The sequence below is a fragment of the Ambystoma mexicanum genome, chromosome 9 (assembly GCF_040938575.1).
Source record: "Ambystoma mexicanum isolate Mex_15411 chromosome 9, UKY_AmexF1_1, whole genome shotgun sequence".
Classification (NCBI taxonomy): Eukaryota; Metazoa; Chordata; class Amphibia; order Caudata; family Ambystomatidae; genus Ambystoma; species Ambystoma mexicanum.
Window position 1 is genome coordinate 1,475,639,874 of NC_090931.1, and position 7,958 is coordinate 1,475,647,831.

The following is a 7,958-nucleotide window of genomic DNA, read 5'->3' on the forward strand; positions in this document are numbered from 1 at the left end:
AGGTCGGCAATAATGACTCAAGGCTCGGGAGGTCGGCAATAATGACTAAAGGCGGGGGCTTAGCAATAATGACTCAAGGCGCGGGAGGTCAGCAATAATGACTCAAGGCGCGGGAGGTCGGAAATAATGACTCAAGGCGCAGGAGGTCGGCAATAATGACTCAAGGCTCGGGAGGTCGGCAATAATGGCTAAAGGCGGGGGCTTAGCAATAATGACCATCGGGCAGAGATAGTTACACTGGGAAAGGTGCTTTAATGATCAACTGGGGATTATCAATGATGAGATCAGGTGGGGGTTGGCAATATAAAATGTACTTGATATTGTTGATAAAAACCCAATCTGGATTAGCCCTAGTAATTACCTGCAGGATGAGCAATACATGGAAATCAGGCAGCGTGGAGTTTGTATGGCTCTGACATTCGCCCTCTCCCCCCTATTCACAGGTACATCCACACCCCCAAGAAGAGCCCCGCAAGCACATCTCTACCCACCATCTAACCACCTGCACCACACTCCAGATATGCCCGGCGAATGTCCAGCACCACCACACACACACATGCAATGCAGCCTCCACCCCTTGGAGGCACCCACACCACCTTGCATCCGTACCCAGCACTCCCCATGCAGCCACAGCAGTGCCATGCTGTAAACAAGGAACAGGCAAGAGACCTCTTCCTCTCTGCGTCAGGAACAGGTGACCAGTGCAGAGAAGAATGGACCCCAAGACCCTACACTTCAGGAAGGATCTCAATACCGTAGTCTTCAAAGAGCATCTCGTCAGTCGGTCAATGTTCTACTCAGCTATAATTCTCCCCCCACCAGTGCCCCTCTTATTCGCCTCAGCTATCCATGGCTGTTACTTGTAGTCCCCCGGGTTGACCCCCTATGCTTTCCAGCGAGATTTGCACATCCCATACACACATACACACATACACTTGCAGGCTAATGCTCGCATTCCAACAGCACCCTCCAACACACCACAGGAGAATGGCTGGGAAGAAGATAGAGAAAGAAAGAGGGGAAGGGAGTGACAGGGGATGGGAAACGATGGAGAGGAACACAGAGGTCTAGTGGGTTGTTTGGCAACTTTAGAACCAGATGCACTTGGTTCCAATCCCACCTTCTCCAAATGACCAAAGTTGTGTGACCTTCAGCAAATCTCTTCCTCCCTCTGTGCTTCTCTTGGCTGCCAAAGGTGGATGTGGTTAATACTCGACTGAACACCAATATAACGCGTTAGGCTAAGCCTAAGAGACTGGAGGGAAGCAGATGCAGCCGAGCTGCAACCTTTCTGCTTTGGGAACAGGGAGATCAAGACGCCTATCCCTGTCCGTCTCCAGACTGACACAGGCATGTCACTCACCTTGTCTGTCTGACATTTCCCCGGAGGTCTCTGTCTCTGGGTTCAGAGCAACCCTGTCACTTACCCGACCCACGCCTCTTCTCCTGGCTCAGAACGGTTCTGTCATGTCACTTTCCAGACGCTAGAGAAGGGTGGCTCTGTCACTTTATGCTACATGCCACCAGGATGCCTGGCACTTTTCTTATACCGACATCATGTGCAGTTGGCGAAGCTCTGTCGCTCGCCTGAACCTGCACTGTGTAGTGACTGTGGCGGGGAAGTGCTCGAACCTAGGCTCTTGCCCAGGGCAACACAGGTCCGTGGCCAGCTTCTTTTTCCTCCGCCCTTAGCATGCTGAGAGTGGCTCTGTCCTTTCTCTGACCCTGTCTATGGCCCCGGTTCAAAGCAGCCCTGTTGCTTGCAGTCCCAGATCCCTTGCCTATTCTCCTGCCTGACAGGGATTATGCCATTTACCAAATCCTCTGGATGCTGTGAGCTCGGTCACTTAACTTGGCCTGTTCTCCTATCATGCAGAGAGTGGCTCTGTCATTTCCTTGACCCTGTCTATGGGCCAGGGTGAAAGCAGCCTTGTTGCTTGCAGTCCCAGACCCCTTGCCTGTTCTCCTGCCTGACAGGGATTATGCCATTTACCAAATCCTCTGGATGCTGTGAGCTCGGTCACTTAACTTGGCCTGTTCTCCTATCATGCAGAGAGTGGCTCTGTCATTTATTTGACCCCGTCTATGGGCCAGGGTGAAAGCAGCCCTGTTGCTTGCAGTCCCAGATCCCTTGCCTGTTCTCCTGCCTGACAGGGATTATGCCATTTACCAAATCCTCTGGATGCTGTGAGCTCGGTCACTTAACTTGGCCTGTTCTCCTATCATGCAGAGAGTGGCTCTGTCATTTCCTTGACCCTGTCTATGGGCCAGGGTGAAAGCAGCCTTGTTGCTTGCAGTCCCAGACCCCTTGCCTGTTCTCCTGCCTGACAGGGATTATGCCATTTACCAAATCCTCTGGATGCTGTGAGCTCGGTCACTTAACTTGGCCTGTTCTCCTATCATGCAGAGAGTGGCTCTGTCATTTATTTGACCCCGTCTATGGGCCAGGGTGAAAGCAGCCCTGTTGCTTGCAGTCCCAGACCCCTTGCCTGTTCTCCTGTCCGACAGGGATTATGCCACTTACCAAATCCCCTGGGTGCTGTGAGCTCTGTCACTTAACTTGGCCTGTTCGCCTATCATGCAGAGAGAAGCTCTGTCATTTCTTTGACCCTGTCCATGGGCCAGGGTGCAAGCAGCCCTGTTGCTTGCAATCCCAGACCCCTTGCCTGTTCTCCTGTCCGACAGGGATTATGCCACTTACCAAATCCCCTGGGTGCTGTGAGCTCTGTCACTTAACTTGTCCTGTTCTCCTATCATGCTGAGTGTTGCACTGTCACATGGCTGTTTCTGTCTAATCTCCTTGTTAAGAGCAGCACTGCCACGTGCTCTCTGGTTGACACATATGTCACTTTTCCAACCCCATCTCGTCTCCTGGCTGAGAACACAATCCTGACCACATTTCCCACTATCCCCTGGTTCACAGTGGCTCTGTCAGTTACCTGCCCTTGTCTTCATCCTGGTTGAAATCATCTTTGTCATTTCACTTACCCTGTCCATTCCTGGTCACTCATTTTGCACCTGTTGCTTCTCCTGAATTAATGGAGGTATGTCACTTGCCTGACCTCTGCGTCATCCACAGTAAAAAATGTCTGCCAGTTGCCTGACCCCCTTGTCTATGTTGAGTGTGGCTTTGTCACTTACTTGTTATTTTCCCGGTTGAGGGCGTTTCTTTGAACCTGTCAGTCTCTTGGCTGACACCTCTGCCACAGGGGACCTTCGGGACACTAGGATGTCACCCAGTCTTCAGAAGCTAGTTGGGTGGGGCTCCAGCCTTGATATACAGCTCTTGTCCAATCGCTCACAAGCTGATATTGGAGGGTTCCCCAACTTGCAGCATCTGTTCATGAATACGGGAGGTCAGAGGTCAGAGCTCAACAGAGCCTCCCAGGTACAGGATCTGGGTGCGTCCTTTCAGGGCTCCTATGAAAAGAGAGCGTGGACGACGAGGGCGACTTCTGCAAAATGAGCGGTTTCCGATCACAAAGAGGAAGACCGCTACTGTGGTGCAATCACTCCCCAAACCCCTTCCCTTTACTGGGTTTCTTGCTCTCGTCCTCGTCAAGTCTCCACGCGACCTCAATGCCTGTCCCTTCCACCCTTAGTTTGCAAACATGAACTATTCAAGGGCATTTCCTGTGACCTGCTGGGTGCAGGACCTGGCCCAGTGTGAACACATCCACCAGGTTCATGAGTTGTATGTCGCTGTAGCACTTCTGATGGACGGGCAATGAGCAGCCCGCTTCTAAGAGCTAGGCCTTCACCCTTGAATGGGTATTCCGTGGGGAAGGCAGTGCTCTGGGTTTGGCTGAGTTCCAGTAAATTGTGCTTTATGCATGAGTAGCAAGTATGTGTTGCAACCCCACTAAGGCTTTTCAACTGGAATAAAGTTGGCACTGTGTTGGAGGCTCTTTTCCCAATGTTTCTTTTGATGTAAATATATAATGTCATCATTATTTGTTTATAGCACAGATAACAGATGGTCAAGTTAAAATTGCTCTCTGTGTTGATCCCCAATATGTATTGCTTTTGCTGAGCCTTAAAAACCTGCCTTGTCTGAGGCTTTCGGACACTCTCTTGGTGGTAAACTTTGATTTCTCTTTGCTCCTTCATGTCAAATAATCCACCTGTGCCCTTTAGAAATTGCAATAACATAAAATAACCAAAGGTCCAGAATGGAGGCCAATGTAATATTATGAAAAATATCTCCACGGAACCTTCTCTGCCAATGATCACATACAAGATAAGCCTAAACCATACTGGCAATCCATACCAATACATGTGGCTTTAACACCTGCATTCCTAGATGTATGGTCCCGCAAGAGAATAAAAGATAAGAGGGAGAAGCGCGAGTGAAGGACATTCCTGCAGTTGGTGTCAGGAGCGCTTCTGCTGATTGCTGAAGGGAACCCCTGTGCAATAATGGGAAAAGTGGAACTACAGGTCCCAGAATACAAAGGAAAAAACCAGGACTGGATAAGCATCTACAGATTGAAATGGGTCATGTTGGCAAGTATGAATAAGTGGCGTCTGAATGAGCAGCTTTGGCTGTTTCTGAAGCCTTCTCACCTCAGACGCAGCCCAATAAGTAAATTCCACGAGCCAGCGCGGAGCGCAGCTCAGAGCTGCAGAGTGTCTGCCGTTTGTGGTGGACGGGAGCAGGTGAGTACTGACGATACGGGACAAAATAATTGTTTAATTACATCTTTCTCTATATATAATCACATTGAAAGACCAACCACATTTTCTGCTGCATGTCCTTTTTTGGTGAGAATAAAAACTTGCACCAGGAGGTATGAACTGAGGAGCAAATCTGTGCCAAATTACTGTGACATGGTGGAGGAATTGCTGGAGGATCCATTGGAGTGGGTGGACAAACAGACCTCTGCAGCTCTGGTGGGCCTTATATCTACTATCGGTCATAGTCCCAAGCTGCATTCCTCAATACAGGGGCGATGACTCCGGTTACATTAGGGTCAGACTTTCTCGTGAAAAGCTCAACCTACCTGCTCATGTCACCACCCCTTTACCACAGGTAATGGATTTTGATTCACAGCGCTCCGTTCTCTGGCATCTGTTGGGGATAGGGAATACCACCAGTATGATCGGGATGAAATATTCGGAGTACAACTGGCTGCAAAGGCCCCCAGTTTGTTCAAAAACTAAGTTGAGCAAAAGAAATAAAGATCAAATTACATCTGGCCTGAACTAGCACAAACATCAGGAAGCAAACCAAAATGTCCCCAATTAGCCATGGAGAAGCACATTTTATTAATGGTAGACAGCTGCTTGCCATTTATCTTCTCGCATGGTGACCTATCATCCCTCCTGGAAGAGATTGACACAATGGGCCTCATTACGAGATTCGCAGTAAAAACCAATCCTTACCGGCATGGAGGCAATACCGCGTCCTAGTAGCACTGACGCCGCTAACAGAGGCCGATTACGAGAATGCGTGCACGTGCGTACCAGCATGCCGGCAAAGTCCGTACCGGCATGCTGTAAATGACCCGCAAAACCCCATTAGCGGCATCATGTAATGCGCTGACACCTCCGCCTCCGTCCACCCCTAAATACCGGGCCTGGCAAAACCGGAACCGGAAGTAACAGCATCACGCCGGAACGGGAAATCCAATGGCGGCCATTTTGAAAAACACAATCCATTGCAACCCTCCACACACAGGACCTGGATCGCCAAACCACCACATACATCACCACCAGGATGCCAAAGGCCATCAGGAAAGGTGCCTCCCGTCAACGCAAGGTGTGCTTCTCTGAAGACGAATTGAATATGTTGGCCGACACTCTGGCCCAGAATGCTGATGTGGTCTTCGCAGCAGACCTCAGGTGACCTGCTCAGATCAAGGAAAAGGAGATATGAGAGGAAGTGGCCAGAAAGGTCAGTGCGGTCGGCACCACCGCCTGCACGGTCAAAGACATGAAAAAGCGGTGTGATGACCTACACCTCTTTGTGAGGAACATTCTATGGGCCAATCGGAGCCAGGGTCTAGCAACAGGCAGTGGGGCCCACTCCCCCACCAAGCTCACCAGATGGGAGGACTCATGTGCCAGTACCACCGGCATGGAGGCCATTGAGGGAGTCGGAGACATGGATCGTGGAGTACCGTCATCGGCAGATGGAGGTGAGTGTCCACACAAACCACTGGAAACCAAAGCATGATGATAGCCTACAAATGTGACAGTGACATAAACCAATGCATGGGCCCTCACACACACATGGACACATCCCTGTCTAGATGCTGTCCCCAGCACTGTCACATCAACATGCATGCAGCATGCCAATGCCATACCTGAAACACACCCCACAAACAGCTAAACGCCATGTGTCACACTGCACGCAGTCCACAACACAAAGGCATGTCACACAGCATACACCACCTCACACATGTGAGAACCTGACGTATGCCTGAATAACCCCCCATATAGCAAGCAACCTGTATGCCACAACTCCAAGACAGCAAATCATCACATGCATACAACTACACTAATACCAATGTATGCATGATGCATGTACAACCATCACTGATGCCGTGCCTCTCTCGGTCCCCCACAAGCACAGATTCCGACAGCGATGGTGACGATACTGCGGCACAGGCCAGGACACCATCTAAAAGGTTCAGGGCCAGGGATGATGGCACCGGGCCATCCACATCAAAGGCCACTAGCAAGCAACAACTGCCACCCAAACCAAAACCAATACAAGATGCCAAGGCACAGGGGCGTCAAAGAACTGCCGTAAAACCACTAGAAGGAACACAGGTGCAATCCACTGATCCTGAGGCAATGTCACACGGGACCCTGTCAGCCGCAAACAGCTCCATAGGGGAGGTAGCTGCCACAGCACTCCAGAGTGGAGACAAAGGACAATGCCAGGTTGAGGCATGCCTACCTGAAGATGACAACCTGTCCATGGATGGGGTACACACACCGAGCCCCGAGCAAACTCCCCAGCACACCCCACTGAGCACCTCAGATAGCACTCCACTGGACCAGTCAGGAGGAGAGGTAATTCAAGAGGTCTGGAGCTCCCCCAGAGGACAGACCTGCATTGAGTCCCTCAGCAGATGTCCCGTCCACCTCCACAGGCATCCGGGATGGAGAGTGGTGCATGGCCCAAATGGAGGGCCGGCAGCAGGAGCTCACAGAGCTCGTCAAGCAGTATGTATATATCACCTGTCCAATACACCCGTTGTGTACAAAAAAACACATGACTGGACATTGCTTATTGGGTGTGTGTGATTTATTGGTTTACAGTACAGAGTGTCCATGTACCCCCAGACCCAGTTCCCAGAGTCCCACATCCATGGCACCCTCTGCATCCATGTGTCTTAGAAAAATTGACCTATCACAGACTGGCGCACAGCACGTCCCTCATGTGCATCGCCACCTGGCTGATGTGCAACCTCTTCTCCTTCATCATCTTCATCCTCACCTGGTGGTTGCTGGTCAATGTCAGGCAGCAGAGGCACGTTCCGTTGGATGCACATGTTGTGCAGCATGGCACATACCATGATGATCTTGCCCACCTTCTCATGCCCGTACAGGAGTGCCCCACCCGACCTGCAGCGAAACCATGCCTTCAACTGGCCAAAGGTATGCTCGATCACAGCACAGGTATGCGTATGGGCCCAATTGTAGTCCTCTTCGTGCCTGTTCTGCGGGTTCCAAACAGGGGTGAGGAGCCACAGCTTCAAGAGATAGCCAGCATCACCTGCATGGGAGCAAAATGAGGTATGTGTGAGTCAATTGCTACCATGACACCTGTACTTATCACTCTCATGCCTGCAGATATTTGGAGTTGACATGCACATGTCCCTGGATGTCTGCACACATGTTTATTTGCCACAATGTGTGCTGTTCCATGGTCTACAGGTGTGGGTTGCGTTGTCCAGATGATGCAGGGTGTCCACTTCCATGCTGGTGGTCATGTACTGTGGATG

At 50.8% G+C, this 7,958-nt stretch overlaps 1 protein-coding gene across 6 annotated transcripts in view; it reads right to left on the reverse strand.

Moving 5' to 3' along the window:
* The window catches only part of LOC138489239 (pregnancy-specific beta-1-glycoprotein 3-like), a 222,083-nt gene extending 218,649 nt beyond the window's left edge, over nt 1-3,434 (reverse strand). For 5 of the 6 annotated variants that reach the window (XM_069616935.1, XM_069616931.1, XM_069616936.1 and 2 more), the window contains exon 1: nt 3,142-3,434. The gene's annotated coding sequence lies outside the window, so the exon portion shown is untranslated. Of the gene's footprint in view, nt 1-1,427; nt 1,544-3,141 lie in introns of those variants that run through there. The other variant, XM_069616932.1, reaches the window with a different exon arrangement.
* Nucleotides 3,435-7,958: the final 4,524 nt, after the last annotated feature.